This window comes from Branchiostoma floridae, chromosome 6, assembly GCF_000003815.2.
Source record: "Branchiostoma floridae strain S238N-H82 chromosome 6, Bfl_VNyyK, whole genome shotgun sequence".
In the NCBI taxonomy this organism is placed as follows: Eukaryota; Metazoa; Chordata; class Leptocardii; order Amphioxiformes; family Branchiostomatidae; genus Branchiostoma; species Branchiostoma floridae.
In genome coordinates, this window is record NC_049984.1 from 10,688,628 (window position 1) to 10,705,966 (window position 17,339).

At 44.0% G+C, this 17,339-nt stretch overlaps 1 long non-coding RNA gene across 5 annotated transcripts in view; it reads right to left on the reverse strand.

The window, feature by feature from the left end:
• Positions 1-692: 692 nt before the first annotated feature.
• LOC118417210 overlaps positions 693-17,339 on the reverse strand; it is a 37,428-nt gene continuing 20,781 nt past the window's right edge. Inside the window, exons 1-5 of one of the 5 annotated variants that reach the window (XR_004831336.1) lie at positions 13,328-13,615; positions 3,034-3,124; positions 2,823-2,892; positions 2,082-2,118; positions 693-1,726 (exon numbers count right to left, since the gene is read on the reverse strand). This is a non-coding gene — a long non-coding RNA (uncharacterized LOC118417210). Of the gene's footprint in view, positions 1,727-2,081; positions 2,119-2,822; positions 2,893-3,033; positions 3,125-13,327; positions 13,616-15,038; positions 15,554-17,339 lie in introns of those variants that run through there. The other 4 variants (XR_004831335.1, XR_004831333.1, XR_004831334.1 and 1 more) reach the window with 4 other exon arrangements.

The following is a 17,339-nucleotide window of genomic DNA, read 5'->3' on the forward strand; positions in this document are numbered from 1 at the left end:
ACACACATTAAGTGGCTCTTATTCACAATAGAAAAGTGACAACATGACGTGATCGGAGCCATGATACGTTCTCTGTCGTTGTCTATTAGTCTTGAAGTTTAACAGACTGGGGTTTAACTCGGGTTATTCCATTGCTTAGAAGTCCAGAGGGGAGGACAATAGTTCAGCATCTCTCTCAGCGTTATTTTTTTTGTTAGATACTGCTCATTGAATGAATGGAAATTTGGATACATGAATAAAACAAAAGTCAAGTTGTCTTCTTTTTTAAACGTCTCGTGAAGTTCTCAAAATTTCCATGCCCCTACACATGAAATGGAATAACCCTCGCTACCATGACCCACATGCATTGTTGCACGCACGTTTGTAAGCTCGGACTTACATTTCTGACGCACAAACACGCGTATTTACCCTTAATAGCTGTTACTTCTCCGTCCTGGCGACAGGCGGACTGTGCAGAGTGTGGTTAAACAAAGGTGCAGATCCTCCCTGACGTGTACAAACCTGTAATGACAACCCCACCACGTCTCCTGAAAAGCGCGCCTAATTATAGCCAGTCCAAATATTAATCTACCAATACTCACAGTATGTACCGTTTACACACGCACACACACACGCCCATGTACAAGAGGGAGGGGGGTTCTTCTAACAGACATGTCCCGGGGTTAATACTTGTACAACTAGTGTTCTGTGCCACAGCAAACATCACTGCTTGTCCGGCAACTGTTTTCTTTTTTGACGCGAGTGTTGTTGCTGGCCGATGTACTTATTGTGTAGTTTAGTTTGCAATTCACCTTGTTGCCTTCCGTGCAGACTGGAAATATAGGCTGTTTATTCTGACGTGTCCACAAATGTTAAAACATGTGTACTGTCTGGGGCGAGACACAAGATGGCAGGTAGAAAGGTCTAGCTTGTTGTGACCACAGTGAAATGTAAGAGTAGGTAACGAAACCAGAAAGCGATCACAAGTGGAAAGTTGACGCGTTGTCCCTTGCGAAGGAAAATTGATCAATATCGCTAGTTTATTTGCCACAATGGAACCATCTGTTGCATTTTTCCATGTATCAATTTATTACATATTCAATTATTATACTACCGAGGTTAGAAGTAAATGTCAAGCGGTGTTCAATAACGCTGCACTACGACTGAATAACCGAGGAGAGGATTAAGTATCAATCATTAATGATATATAAATGATCAGGTCATTCGGTATCATGATTCCGTATTACAATAATCTTGATCACAACGAAGCGACGCTGCGTATCAAAGGATAAAAGAAGCCGTTTGACAATATAAAAGAGAAACTGTACACCTATCAAAGAGAGGTAATCAGTTATTGATATGCCCGTGTACAAATAAACATTAAGGCTGGACGGGAATAAAGCGGTCCATAATAGTACTCATCACAAACCACTTAAGCTACGTGAATAGGGCATCAAGTTTCTCCTACAACTGCTGAATACAATATATCAGAAGTTCCTAAACTTCCCATTTTGACAAAACGCTCCAAAAAGACAAAAAAAGGATAGAACTTTGTCAGAATCTCTCCAAGAGAGAAATGCTAACAACAGCACTCTCGCCATGTACATGTTTTGTTCTTTGTTTCCCAGTCTTGTATAGAAGTTCCGTGAGGTCGGTGTTGTGGTGTAAGGGATATGGCGACGAAAGCATTATTCCTCCGGATACAGCTCGGTAGAACGTGTTGTGTGCGGGTTGTTTATCTAGCCACCTGTAGAGAAAGGAACGAGAAACCATTCTCTGTAGCAGAGCATAAGAAATTGATATATCGTATTTTGTTCTGTTACTTCCATGTTGCAATGTGTCGTGTGGATTTTATGTTTTAATATATCTTGCGTATAACAATACAAATTAAATACGATGTACCATGATGTCGGCCTCCGAAATACTTTTCGTATTCCAGTTTTTTACCCTTTCACGGGAGACCAGAGACTTTATTTGTTCTGTTTAACACGGTGACAGTACCGACGAGGAGTGTTACTGATATGGTGATTATAAAAATCCCACTGATGTAATGATAACTGTAAATAGCGCTGTTGCCGAGTTATTAAGGTACTCTTTCTCACCTGCGTAATCCGTAGTCACATACCTGTTGAATGTCACCTGGAAACGTAACACGTTATGCCGTGCAGTATTGCACTCTAATGTTCTATTTTTATTCAGTATTTCGAGTGAGTGAGTGAATAAGTGGGTGAGAATGAGTGAGGATATCAATGGACGATAAAAAAACTCCACAGCACCAATCAGCCATCAAGATTGATCGAGTATCAATTATCACTGGATTTTGTTGACAAAATATTCACCATGCATGAATCGGAATAAAAGTTGCTGGTGTCAACACAACAGAGAGAAGCAAACGTTAGAACCAATATAACGCATGCAAATTAAGGTTAAAATTCTCAACCAAACTATGTGTCTGTGTTGAATGATAAGTTTATGAAAGAACCATGAAACTAGAAGTTGTTTCTGGTGAGAAAAGCCATTGATATGCTACTAAATGTTTCTGAGCCATTTGTGATCATTTGTGTGTCATGTAGTATCTATAACATCAAGAGGGAATGAAAAACTGTCAGTAAACTTGATCGATGTGGCGGTTCTACCGCCAGAACAAAAGACAACAACGCCGAGGTTTGCCTCAGAAAACTGTGATTATGTCGTAATTATCTGAACAACAAAAGAATTGGACCATTAGAGAGCCATACCAACCATGTCTTCTGCAAACAAACATTTACGCAACGATTTAAAAAGCTTGTTGGAAACTTTGTAATCGCAACTAGGTAGGGATGGTAAGGTCTTGTAATACTTACGCAAATGAATATTATAACGGCAATAACGAATCTTTCTAAACAGCACATATACACGTTGATCATAGGTTTTCTGTGAGAGAAATCACAGTCAGTAATCAGAGAATGTAGTTGTATTGCTGATAACATCACGACACAAGAACACAAAAGGTACGCCAAGTCTGCACCTGAACGGCAGGTGTGGGACAGCTCTTAAGGAGGGGAACCGTCTCACCTGGGCGCTGACATCACTGATATCTATCTGGAGAATGTGTCTGTCTTATCACCGGCGTCTCTAGGCACTGGGTACCTGGATTATCCCTCACCTGGGGAACGGCAGGAATCATACCTGTACTCTTAAGTAGGCGATATAATTACACACCTGTATAAAAAAAATGAAATGACATCTAACTTCTTTCTTTGATACCACAAAACATCACTTCCCAAACCTACAATTATGATTTATGTATTATAGCATATCTGAACATCAGTGGTAGCATCTATACATGTTGTTGATACAAATGATATGACACCATTTACTGCTTGTAAAAACAAATCAAATATATACAGTGTTTTAAAGCGTTTATAATATAACTTAAGTTTTAATCGAAAACATTTTTGTTTGTAATATGGTTTTGATGATTGATAACATTGCAAACTGTCGACACTTACGTTCATCGTGGCAAGACGTTACGATTGCGAGTGTTGTCGAGAGGTAAGGGTGTTTTGCTTAAAAGTTGTTTGTACTATTTTGACAACAAAGAAAAGACAATTTTGCCGTAATCTCTCCCATCGGAACACGGCGGTGCGGCCCTGAGTCGCGAGCGGGGCGGTGTTGGCCGTGCCCCGGGGGAGACAAGACGACCATTCCTGCCATACCGCGGGTTGTGTTTAATTAATGCCTTCTTTTCGTGACAACTGATCTTCTTGTCAGCGATTTGTCGCCTGCGGTGGAAGCATTGTTTTCGAAACACCTGTAAAGTTTGGAGACAGGAACTCAGGATTGGGGTACGGCTTCTTCTTACAGATAAAACTTCATAGAACGGAACATTATGTCGCATTTGTGATGTTAGCGTGGGATCTCCGAACCATATTTTCACCCGTACTATCATTATCAAACTTTTTCTGAGAATCGATCAAAACCTTCAATCTACGATTATTTTGTCAGACAACTCTGAGCTCGGGTATCTCTTATAATTTTCTTTCATATGAACTTTACCGAAAAATTTTTGCTGCAGCGACAGTTTCTTAGGAAATCACAGAATGTAGCGTCAGTACAAATATGTTACCTGTACAGTAGAAGTAAGGATATAATTTCTTTGGTTGCTATGGTGGATCTGGATAGAGCAACCTTTGCGCTAAACTTGTAAATCTTACTATGAGACAACACAACATCTTCAGGGTCTTTCTCTGAAGGAACGTTTGCAAACACATGTATGGGGCCATGTATCAGTGTCAGTTAGCCGCAGTGGTCGATGCCTCAGGGTTTCTATATCACCATGTATGGCTGACTTGTCATGCTAGTTCTGTTGTATCTAAACAATCAAGACGACAGGCGACAACGAGGTACTTTGTTGTTGGATGCTTGCAGGCCTGACGCCGATGACATTGAAGCAAGGGCACTGAAAACACTCATAAACAGTTGCATAAAACCGATCTTACTTTATTGTGGCGAAGTCCTTGGAACAACTGTACAAGGAAGAGACCTTATTTTCTATGGGATAAAAGAATATGAAAATGAAAATACCAGAGAATCAATAAATAGGATTATCAGTACGTTACTGGGATCAGAAATTCATATCCTTAGAGCCTCTCGTGTTGGCAAAAAAGACCCTTCCACTACTCGCCCTGTCCTTGTCCGGTTTCAAAAATACAGCGACAAATTGAACATTATGTATCAATCAAACACACTAAGAGACCAGGACATAACTTTTGAGCAACCAAAAATATCATATGAAATTTCTGATTTGGAATTTGTGCTTTTGAATTATTGCAAAATTTCACTCGGCGTACCCAAAAGCTCTGTCAACGCCGCGGTCAGGGGTGAGCTAGGAGTTTTCCCACTTTATATTGATTCACAGACACAGATGATAAATTACTGGCTTAGGTTACATAATCTCCCAAATGACAGACTTGTAAAGAAAGCATATAATACTTCTGTTGAGCTACAACAAGACTGGGCTGTGCATGTGCAAGATATGTTAAGTAGACATGGTTTCCAAAATTTTTGGCTTAATCCTGCTGTTAATGCCAACCGTTTTGAAAATATATTTAAGAACCGTCTGCAAGACACGTTTCTCTCTGGTTGGAGACAAGAATTAAGAAGTTTTAACAAACTCAGTACTTACTGTAAAATAAAAAAAAGAATTCTGTTTCGAAAAATATCTTTCATCTGTTCAAAACAAATTGTTTAGAAATGACCTACCGAGACTAAGGATTAGTGCACACACCTTACAAATTGAAAAGGGCCGACACTACAACATACCAGCCAATGAGAGACTTTGTCCCACATGCCATAATGACATAGAAAATGTAATGGATTGTCCGACTTATGAAGAAGACCGTCAAAAGTTATTTCAAAATATTGTATGTAAGTCCGAAATTGTACTACCACATGCTAGGTCAGAGGTATTCCATTTGATATTATCATGCCCTGTTCATATATCTGCCTACGTTGGCCAATTTATTTACAACTCATTGCAAAAACGAGATAATGCTTTATGATACTCACTAGATTGTTTATACTGTTATATTATATTACATTAGTTGTTAGTTATTTGTATTAGTATATAGTTGTTCACATTGCCATACATTGTAACTGTTACAATTGTTGCGCAATAAAGTTATTCTAAGTTATATCCGATTTGTATAACTGATACTGGGACTATCAAATAGTAAACAATGTCTAAAAGTGGACTAATTGGCATGTAATATGATTATTAAAAAAAGCAATTACTCAAGCAACTGGATATGATTTTGGAAACAGTGAGACGTTTCAGATGGCATCCACCATCTTTCGAAAATTGAGACAAATTTTCTAGACAAGCATGCCTCAAAGTCAATGATGAAATCAGCTGATGAGATAAAAAGACATCATCTTCTATTTCTTATAGCGTTCTACTTTTCACAGAACACTGCATTCTTAGAATCATTTTTAATATTACATTATTTGGTACAATCTTCAGAACCAATAAAAAGTTCGATTCACTACCCAAGTCTCGCGAGACTTCCACTCCGGTTCCCGCGAGATTTTTCACTCCGCGGGGTTCCCATGTCAAAAAAAGGGGGCCGTGTTTTATCTCTGCGACTTGACAAGATAATCTCTTAATGGGGACGAATTACAGATGTATCTGAGAATGTTCCTCTGTGGAACTGGCCCCATTGTGTTTACTGGACATACTGACCGTAATTCGGATGACCAGACACCATAATAACTAGTTTCGTTGATCCCCTCGGTTTTATGATTTTCTCACAAGTTTGGCCAACAATTCCGTTTTGGAAGGGATCTTTGCATCATAAGCCTTATAAAGGTGATGTAACGATGAATTGTAGACACCATTCAGGTCGACTGTACTGACAGTACAGACTAAAGAAGGCATGCCGTAGCTGGAGGCGCATGGTCTGCGAACAAAAGGGTCTTGTCTCCAATTCATCAAATTTTGTCGCAATTTTTCGTCGATGACACCGAGATACGTATAATTATCCGGACAGACCGACTTGACGAGATCTGATTCCATCTCGCCATTATGCCAAATTAAAATGAGTCGTAATGACCGCGGGGCGCAACATATGCGGGGACAAAGGGGTCTGGCTGGGCCAGACTTTTGTTTGTGACACATTTGTCACCATTTGCCCAGTCCCAGCCATCTCAGTCCTTTCACTGACAAATCTAGAATTAACGAGGGCACATTTGCCTGAGAAACAAGGGCGTGAAAACAATTACCAGTGATAATAGCGAAGCAGGGCGCTAGTTTTACCTATCAGTCGGATACACAAAGTACCTGGTAGAAGCGATGTTTTTAGAGTGTGGAACAGGACGCAAAACCACAACAGAGACACAGGACGGAACTGCGCCGCCTGAAACTCCTAAAGGACCTGTTCAATACGTTCTTGTCATCCTTTCAGACGAACATGAGCGAGACAATAGTCGACATCTATCGGCTCCTTTGCGTCTTCCGTTCCGACATACGCCTTTTGCAAAATGCGTGTAGTGTCAGCATGCAAGCGTGTTTTCTCTTCTCCAAAGCGTGGCAAAAATGTTGTACAAGCTTTTTCACCCTGAGTCACAGTCGGGCGGCGTTTTTGCACACCCGTCAATTTTGTCTCTCCTTCTCCGGGTCGATTCTTCCATTCAAGGACAGCGAACCGGTGAAAACAAATGTATAATCAATTGAAAAGCACCCGTGTCGGGCTAAGTGGAAATTAAAAACACCACGGCCTTTGAACTCTGCGCCCGGCCGTAGCTCTCATGAAATATCAGCTATGGCAGTGTGTGTACAGTCATGACAGCCGGAATGAACCATGAACAGAATAATGGAATATTTACAGAAACTTAGTATTTCAAATTACCGTCTCTTAGAGCTTTTGAGTGATACGGCGATCAACTGCAAATTGCCAAAACAGATCAAGGGTTTACACTTAAGTAATTTCAATAAGTAGATTAAGCATATACATAAACATAAACGTAAGAACTACTTTACATAGTTGGTATATTACTAGGGAAATCAAATTCAATCAAAATGTCTTGCTGAATCAAACGTAAGATACCTGGGTACCTATGAAGGACAAACCTTCTTGTAATAACTTCTAAAGCTTGAAGGGAAAAACAGCAAAAGTTTTATATTGTTATCAACTATGTTAAAGATTTTCAACGCAAAAAATGTGCTTTATCGTAAGTCTATCATTCATACACGTCAGCGCTTGTCAGAGGCTAATTGTTGGCCATTTCAGTCAATAGAAAGAAGCCAAATTTGTTTGTCAAGAACGCAAACATCGCTTCCTGCCATCAAATGGGCCTGTAGAAAGGTACGACATGTAAAGAGGGCCCGGTAGATAAACAGTGCATCGTTAGGGGTAACCTGCCGCGTGATTTTGTCTTAATTAGCGCTTGATTGGCGGTTATTGTGTACGGTACATCTTTGATTGAAGATTGATCGTCTCTGCAGTAATGAAACGTGAGAATTGGGAGTTTTAGCAGATGAAGTCGGCGGGTTGTGTGCGAAGGGTTATTGTCCACCTTGTGTGTCTTTAGCGAGCCGCCCCGCCACGACACGGTGGTTGAACATCTTACTGAGTTTGTCTTGAACACACCTTTTTTGTTGTCAGACATTAGCGTAATGGCACGGGAACAAAAGTGGTCTCCATAAAACACCTGTACCGACATGTACGCGTATTCACGGGGTTAGACACACTGCCTGACTTCATAAGGACCCCCTTTTTTACGGAGCACTGCTAGTGTATTAGAAACAAAAACTTAGAAACAAGTGAGAGAACATCAAGTACGCGGGCTTTCTCCTGGAGAGAACCTGTGGATTCTTTGTCTTGATGGGCAAACTGGGACGCGTCGGCCGGCGATCCTGTGGGGTAAAAATGGGCGGGAACAGGTCCCGTCGTGTCGTACAAATTGTACAAACAGTCGGCAGACAAACATGCTGTGTATAGGTGTGTTCTGTACAGAATGTTTAGCTTCCCATCAAGTTGTCGCTGAGAGACAACACGGTCCGGGCGGGCAGTGCTGGGGCCACGACAGCGCGCGGCTCTCACCCGCAGACTTACAGGCGCCGCAGTAAGCCAAAAGCGAACGGAACATGTTGTTTCTTTTCACAAGGCACGCCGAGCGAAGACATACAGGCATAGGGTGGTCTTCACTGTCCTGTGGACTAAATTTGAAAGTCTTGATTACTCTACAAAAACGATTAGCTATTCCTGTATGTTCCTGATCTATTGTTACATATTTCAATCCTAAAATATAAGCATACGATGAAAATGTTTTACCAATGGACTTTTTATTTAGATATTTACGTTATTCATATCTTTTACAGTTTTTAACATTTTTTGTAGACAAAAAGGTTTCTTGTCAATTAATTTACTCCGCTCAGCTTATATAGATGTTGCGCATTAAATTTAAACTTAATTAACAAAAGTAAACTTGTTCAGGTATTTCTAACTTGTTCAGGTATTTCTAACCCTAAGATATACAGCCCATGACATTCCTAACATCGATGCAAATCTAGATGGGACAGCGTTGTCGACAGTAGTACGAGATGACCAGATACGCCATAATTACATTCCGGAAGTGCGGCAGATCTACTGTCCCGCGGTGTATGAAGTGACTGACGGCTGCCCAGTACGTGGAAAGATATGCGCGATAAAACAGGTCTGCGTCTTGTCATATCTGCACCGCGACTTGTTCTACATGTATCTCCACAGGTGTTTTCCTCTCCGCACATTTCCGGACCAGATTAGACACACTTCTTGCCTCGTGATAAGTTATCAGGTGTCCATTCTAATGCTGTCTGTGTGTTGGTGGCGGCGATGGTCCCTGTATTGCAGTAACCGTCCCGTCACTCCCAGTAACCGTCCCGTCGCTGTGTGCTGGTGATGGTCCCAGTAATCGTCCCGTCACTTCGCGGGCAGACATACCGTACAACAGGACAGTCCCTACGTTACCATGACAACCCCAGATGGTGCATCCCGCAGTAAGATGGACCGGCTATGGAGACCATCCGCATCCTCCATCACTATGGCAACCGCAGACAGCGCATCCTTCAGTATGATGGACCGTCTATGACGCTCATCCGCATCCTTTGTCACTATGGCAACCCCAGCGTCTAGCAGTATGATGAACCCGTTACGCAGACCATCTGCATCCTCTGTCACTATGGCAACCGCAGATGGAGAATCCCACAGGAAGATGGACCGGCTATGTAGATCATCTGCTTCCTCCGTCACCATGGCAACCCAGATAGAGCGTCCAGCGGTATGATGGACCGGCTCTGGAGACCATCCGCATCCTCCGTCGCTATGGCAACCCCAAGTAGGATCAGACCTCAGTATGGCGGCTGACAATGCAGATCCCCCTCTTCCTAGTTACCATATGAATAACTATGGCAACCCAGCAGGACCATCCCTTGGACCGGCCATGTGTAGACTTTCTCACGGCTCCTCAATGGTCGATGTAGGTCAGAAATCGTGAAGAAATCTTGAAAAAATAAACTTTTCCCACTTTTTTCCAATTTTCGAAAAGCTGATCACAAAACGGCTAACTTACAACCAGATTTCATTTGTAAGAGGCTGTTCGTTTTCTTCAGCTAGTGGTTTTTCTTTTCTTTTTCTCTTTCCGCGATCCGTTGACTGAAGCACCTATCTTGTAATTAATGGTGCAAGGCTGGCGATTTCTATTCAAGCACAACTTTTTCGCCTTTTTGACGGCTCAACATGACGGACCGTACGAGCGACCTCCCACCATGTTCTGCGCGCCTAGCCATTTGTTCGTGTAATGGGAGTCAATGTGTACACGCATGTATCACTGCGCCCACCACCTGAGACAAAAACATTGGACGGTACCGTTACACCGCCGCATCACATGGCCTTGTGATGGTGACAAAAGACTCGCAGGAAGCGATGCACATCTACAGGATGTTTAGCGTTTATCACTACAAACAGTTTGACCAGTTTGACAAAGTTTACAGTTTGTGACGAAAGTCAGTATTAAGAGATCTTTCAGGGAAAAAATGCATAATTTTCGAAAGCAAATACCGTCTTCCCACTTTATCAATTCTTGTTGAACTTTTCACAACATACAAGTGCAAATGATTCATCTGCGTCTTCCCAATCACGGGAACACCTGTAACGTTCATGTCCGCGTCCACGACCTGCAAATAACCCCGTCTCTCGTCCCTAGAAACGGCTCGTTTTTCACAGCGCGCTGTGACACGTTGTCAGAGATTTTATCTGAGAGGTGTCAAAGTCGCCATTACCGTTCACCTGAGAGGGTGCCGGGTCGCTGGGGGAGACGGGAGAGCAAACTTGTACATCGGGACATTCCCGCTGCCCAGGTCTGCAACCCCACAACCCGGCACTACGGGACGTATTCAATCACGGGCGGATCGGCGCTGGAGCCTGGTCCGGTCACATACCTCGTACGATCGTCGTACGACCGCAAAATGACGACATTCTTTGGATAACCGTCCAGGCGGCATACAAAATTCACCTGTCTTGTTATGGATGAGGATATCATGTCGGGGGTTGGTGTTTGAAAATTTTATTGCATCAAAATCGAACGACGGCCTGCGACGAATGCGACCGCGCCCACCCAGACTTTCTCAATGGTTCTACACCCGTCGCAATCACACTGATGAAGAAAAGTTGGTATAGAAAAGTTACTACCAGTGAAAACTTGGACATATCAAACTTTTAATGGTCAAAACTTATGCCTTTTAATGGTCAAAAGTACTGTCTGTCAGCAGTTTCTAAACCTTTGAATACTTTTTCTTGGAATTTTTATTTTTCTTAATCTCATCCTTTTTTTTTTGCATTTCTCTCATTGTCACACTCTCTCCGTTTGATCTTTTCTGTGTTTGTTTTATTGGTCATACCTTCTTGAATATTGCACACTCTGCGTATCAAAGTAAAACGCACCACTGGAAGCCACAACAGAGCGCGGTAAGTTGGCAAAATGTTGTTTTTGCCCACCTCTGGATTTTTGAGGTTTGCCTTTGTTGAAAGTTGGGAGTGTTTCGCTCCATCCAGCTCTAAAGGAAGAAAATGTTGAAGACCTCGCGGTTCAGTAACGCGAATGAAGCATTTCTAGCATTCACTCCGATCTTTTCTTAAATACATCCTACAAGGAGACGAAGTGTTGCGTGGAAATCGTCGACTTGTGCCTCCACATAAAGCAGTTTTGTGCGGGAAGAATCCTGTATACAAATGATACGCGATTTAGTGGAACATTTGCAGGTATCCTGGCTACCACCTTCTCTGTGGCCCTTACAAGGTTGAATAGGTTGTCCGTGGGAGGCGGATCAGTGGGGGTACGGGCAGAAATTTGTTCCGATCCCAAAACCTTTGTTCCCCTTCACCCTTTTCTTGCAAGCGGCGGGGGAAAGAAAGACAAATGACAATTCTACAAGGCTCGGTCTCTCCGGATCACTGCGTATCAATCCGCCGTTGAGCGGGATTGACTCCCCGCGATTCTATCCAACTTGTATGGCGCAAAGTGCCCATTGACGATCCCTCTGTGTCCGATTTGGCACGGCGTTTTGCCCGGCCGTTTTTTCTTGTCAGGGCAACTCAGCTTCAGAAAAAAAGGAAGATGGGAGGGGGCTTTCAATTCGCGGGGTCTTTTTCTTGGCGAGTGGTACTCCAGAAAACAATCACATCGCCGACGTTGTTACAACACCGCTACAAGAGTGGCTTTATACCGGGGCCTCCGCGCACTGATCGGTGACCGGTCCGCAAGAACACTATCCCCCGTCTAGAGTCACAGCCTCTCGGAAGTGAATACACTGTCTTACATTACTTTTGTTTGTGGGGACGCGGAGGGCTTTGTTCGCATGTCTGTGTTTACGCGTATAACGGTGCTAGCTGTCATGTAATACACAGCGCTCACTTTCTTGAGAAAACTACATGAAAGGCGGTGCGAGGACGGGTCAGAAATGGATGACGGGTGTCTGTTTCAGACTTCCACCCCCCGCATGGTGTTCTCCGTGTGGAGTAATGTTTAGGTGCCACAATACCACACGTGCGACCACCGCTACCTGAGTCGCCAAAGGAGATACCTGGCGTAACTTCGATATCTTCCGACAAAGTGTCACACCAGTTGGTCTGCGCTTCTCCTACCTGCAAGTTTGAGTAAGGATGGTCCTTCCAAGTATTAGAATGGGATTATCACGGCGTTTGTGTAATGGATGTCAAAGTTCAGGCGCTAACAGAAGAAAGAAGTGTCGAACAAGTCCGGGGCAGCGGCTCGCGTTGCCGGGCTTGATGTCAGCCCATTGTGCTGGTTGTTAGAACGGGCTTTCATTCTGATCCGTGCCTGTACGGCCTTCTGTAAAACCCAATCCTCTGAACATTGTGCACAAGTACCTACCGGGTATCCAAACACAACGCTAACTTTTCAATCATAACATTTTCATTGCCTCGCTTAGAAGATCCACTTACTCGTGGCGCGGTTCTTAAGCCGCCCTCTCTTTGATAGCAGCCACCGCGGAGGCCGTGTTTCCAGTAAATTGACTTAAATATATTTAGGCGGCATCAATACGGCTGTAATGGGTTGTGTTGAATTTGTTCATGCGGCAGGCCAAATCGGGGTAGTGTACACGGAGGATTCCGTGTCTAGGCTCGCTAGCCTGGCTGGATTACATGGGCTTATATGATACACTCACATCTGCACTCCATTTCAACTTGCTCCGAACGTAATAAATTCCCATTAAAGCTGTAGTATTACGCTCGAATCGGAAGCCGAAAGGGACCCCAGATATAGTTTTACAGACAGAACTCAACCATTTTCCCGTTCCTTCCTAAAATACCTGACATAGCTGCAAGTCTTCAGCCCACTGATCTGTTAATACCGGCAGCTTGGCTTGAATGACACCGTGACAAGACGTTTGCTGTTGCACCAAGTTTAGCTTAGGCACACTTGGACGCTGTCTGAGGCCCCCCAGCTTTGATCACTTCTTCTTGGCTCTCTTCAGGGCTGTATGGTTATTATTGTTGGCATTAGCCGCTACTTTCGCTGGAGCCGGGCGTCTCGGAGAGGAGACGAAGTTGGGACTAGGATTTCGCGCGCAATGTAAGTGAGAAGTGAGGCATGGGACTCTCCGCGTTCCTGCCTCCTGGAGGAGTGAACAGTTGACTCCCCGGACAAACCCACTGAGTAGAACCTGAAGAAAAACTGTCAAGAAAAGTAAACATACAGCCACATAAAACTAATAGGGAGGGGAAACATGAGACTTAGTTATGTAGGAAGGAAAAGTAAAACATTTCAGGACCTTGACGGACAAAGACATATTACATGGTGAGTTATAGTCCGGTAGCGTTTGTGTGTCCGGTTGAGTTTGCCCAGCTCGAGTGAGGGTGGTGTCTTTTAATAGATATCTTCATGAGGAAGCGCCAGATTTGTAAGACCATTAAAAGTGAAAGTTAAGCATGCAATAAGATAAGGAAGAGAAAAGTTATAACTTAATTCTGTACGGTTTCTGTTATTTCCCGTGTACGTTTATTTTACGTAGAGTACTGACGCAGTCACATCACCGAACTGAGCGCGATGTGTGTTAGGCGGAATTTTAACGAGTTAGATATTGAATTATTGATGTCCTTCTCTTCACGGGGTTTAGCGCCCGACTGTTGCAGTTTCAATGGCACTCAATCCGATTAAAAGTCCCCCGAAATCCCGCCAGCTTTAAAGGCTTACGGTATTTTCTGAAGTCCCGGTGTCTAAACGTGGCGCGCGCGTGCACATGTAAGTTTTGCAATTTTCGCCAATGTTCGAAATCGCTGACAGCGACATATATGGCACTCCCCCTCTTTGTCACCCGTCTCTAAAATTGGATTATCACGTAGCTGTTTGCCGTGGAGTGATTAAGTTCGCTGGCAAATACCACAAATGTTACACGGCCTCTCTTTGCGTAAGAACTTGGTAAAACTAAAAGCAAACGGGATTCCGGCCGACGACAAACTGCGATCGGCGCTCCTCAAAGCGTTCTAGGCAAGCTGACAACTCTCGACCAGCAGACGTACAAACTTGCAAAATCTATCAAGTAACGACTTCATTTAGACACAGGGCGAGTCTATCGGCTGCCACCCGAGGGTGCCACATTTGACAAGTACTTGTCACTTTTTCGATTTACATATGTACCCCATGTATTACAAGCTGGGAATACAAATCCAAACTACGTATGGCTTGCTGGGCCCTCCCCTCATTTGTATGGTTTCCCGAATACGGACAAGGCATCCAGGAGCCGCCCGACATACTAATTTGGAGCTGGCGGCCTGGACGGCCGAAAATTCGATAAAAATATAACAGATTTGCAAGTTAAACACGAAGAGACTGTGTCGCGACTCCGTTTTTCAATAACCTGACTGTTACTCGCCCATTGTGCGCTCCCCCCGCCGCCAGAAACCCACTTATTTCCATCCTCCTCCTTTGTTGCTCTGTCCAAGCCGTTAATAGAAGCCGAAGCAGCGCAACAAAAGAGGCGTACGTGGGAATTATCGTCATTAAATTAACCCGGAGAATACCTAGGAGAAAATGCAATCATAGCCACTACAAATCCGAAGATTCCCCCGTCCCATAGCTCTCCTTAAAGCCGCCACCGGTCGCGACGAGACTGACACTAAGGAAATCAAGCTCGGCGAAGATGCGGACGTTTCTCCGGCAGCTTCTCCAATCTGTCGCCCACAGGGGCTCACCCTGTCAGTTTGCTGCCGATAATGATCCAACCTGCAGCGGTAAAATAAGCACACGGATCACGTGCCATCACCCCCGGGTCCCGCTGCCGTGGCGCTCTCCGCTGACAGGGGTGAGAGGAGGCGCAGTGGGGAGGGCAATTGGTCTGGACGGCCGCTCGGCAAAATCTCTATTTGTCCCTCCACAGGCCCCTGACCTATCCAAGTCAAAGTTTTGTGGAGAACAGACGCAGCTGTCTGCTCAGGTTTATCGTAACGACTCCTGTGTGAACGTACCACAGCGACATACACAATAGAATATGTGGAACTCTTCCTCGCAAAATTACGACAAGAGGATACATCACATAGACGTCCAGATAAACTTCTGAAAGAGGGAGCCGTCAACGTGTTTGCATATGAATGGGTGAATAGGAAAAGAAAGCACTGGTTGGTTGGCTGGCAGACTATTTAGACTGATATGATTTTTCATTTTTTTTCCTTTTACAATTTCACACTTTCATGTCCCACACCAAGCTGTCAGGACTGGGCATTGACCTATGGGGCCTTGGTTGTGCATTGAGTTTCAATATTTGATGAAAACTGTTTTTAAGACAACTGAATACATGGTATTCAAATCTACTCAACATCTGCGAACAAAGTGTTTTCAGTCTTTGGTATTTGTATTCGGTATTTAAATTGAATTTGTCAGCGCGCATGAGCACGTGTACGCTTAGCCTTCTTTGCATTTGATTTGAGGATTACCATGGCGCATGCGTCAAGTGTACAAGAGTTAAAGTTTTCTTTGTTAAGTATTTTGAGCCAGGTGAACACAATCGTTAAGAACGTAAAAACCAATGGCATATGGCCACCGGGCGCTGAATGGACCCTTGCAGACATCTTGAGTTGGGAGTAAATATTCTCTTTATGCGGCGAAAGATTGACACAACATGGGAGCGAATGCCTGGCTATTTGTATGAATATAACGGAGATGAAAGGAGACATTTTACACCATCTAGTCAAAACAAAGTGTCCCTGTTCCAGCTATAAACATGCCCCTTTTAAATCGCCCGTGGTTTGGTCAAGGCTCTCCTGCCAAGAAAGTTGACAGGGAACGCGAGCTCAGCTGACATTCGGACGCGCACGATCTACAACAACTTGTGCGAGTCGGGAATGTTCGGAGACCCGAGACGACCCTCAAACTCTCCCCCTTTGCCTTTCCTCCGGTTTGGGTGACCCCCACGCTATCCGGGTGGGATCATCGGTTCGTGTGGCGACATCGCCTTCTGCCTTAACCCCCTCATGCCTTTAATTGTGTTTGGGTTTCTGAATCCAGGTAGGGCATGTTGTTTTAAGTAAGTACGAAGCTTGTCATACTTGTCGCATCAAAACGTGATCCGGCTTCCCGGCGCGCTGCGCGGTATCTTGTCACACCGCACACAAACCCCGCTTCTCGGAAAAAGGATCCAGTTTTTATCAGAAACTCGAGAATCTGTTGTTGATGACTTAAACCCCTCAGGTTTAAGGAGGGATTCCACAATATTTGGTCTGGTCTTCGCCTTATCGCAAGGGATCGAGGATTTGGCGACACCAGCTATAAGGGAAGCCTTCTTAGTCTTAGCCTTGTTCCTTAGCAAGAACACAGGTTTAAACTCTTGTTGTATACACTAGCATAAGGGGATTGGGAAGTTAAGAGTACGAGATTCCCCTCCGGAGTGGCGGGGATACCAGGCCACGTACGTAACTCCTGTGGCTTGACAGGACCGGTGTTGTTTCTAATTGACAACCTTGGTGACTTCTTACAATATTTGGTCTGGGGAGGATTTCATCTGGTTGGGTGGTGGCGCTGGGGCGTCGGGAGCTGACAGACAGGCCCGGCCTCTTTATCCCAGACTCCATTACATGTTTGGCAACAGGGTAAACAGTCGATCCGATCACCAACAGACACACGGGGTTTTCGCCACTTCAGTCTAGTTTCTCTGACAGCTCTGTCCCACAGGCGCACAACTAACGTCTGTCAACTCATGAGGCGACTCGTATGGTGTTATTTTTACTGCGCTCTGTTGCGCGATCCTTGCGGTTTGACCTAAGGATTAATGGCCATAAACCAACGCATTAAATGAATATGTAATCACGCAAAGCAAGCAAACTATTGGA